Below are 250 nucleotides of genomic sequence, written 5' to 3'. Positions count from 1 at the left end.
GCATGCGGTTCTGTAATTATTTAGAAAAACGTTCACTGTCCTCACCTTAGCAACCAGCATGTTAGATAGGCTGGACAACCACCAAATTTTTCACAGAAACTTGTGCGATACCAAAAAATATGTATTCTATACAGTGTTGGGAATAACGCCACTATAAATAACGCCGTTACATAACGGCGTTATTTTTTCAGTAACGGGGTAATCTAACTAATTATTTTTTCCGCCGTTACCGTTACTGACGGTGCGTTAC

Source organism: Corythoichthys intestinalis, chromosome 7, assembly GCF_030265065.1.
Source record: "Corythoichthys intestinalis isolate RoL2023-P3 chromosome 7, ASM3026506v1, whole genome shotgun sequence".
Classification (NCBI taxonomy): domain Eukaryota; kingdom Metazoa; phylum Chordata; class Actinopteri; order Syngnathiformes; family Syngnathidae; genus Corythoichthys; species Corythoichthys intestinalis.
This window is presented reverse-complemented; position numbering follows the sequence as displayed.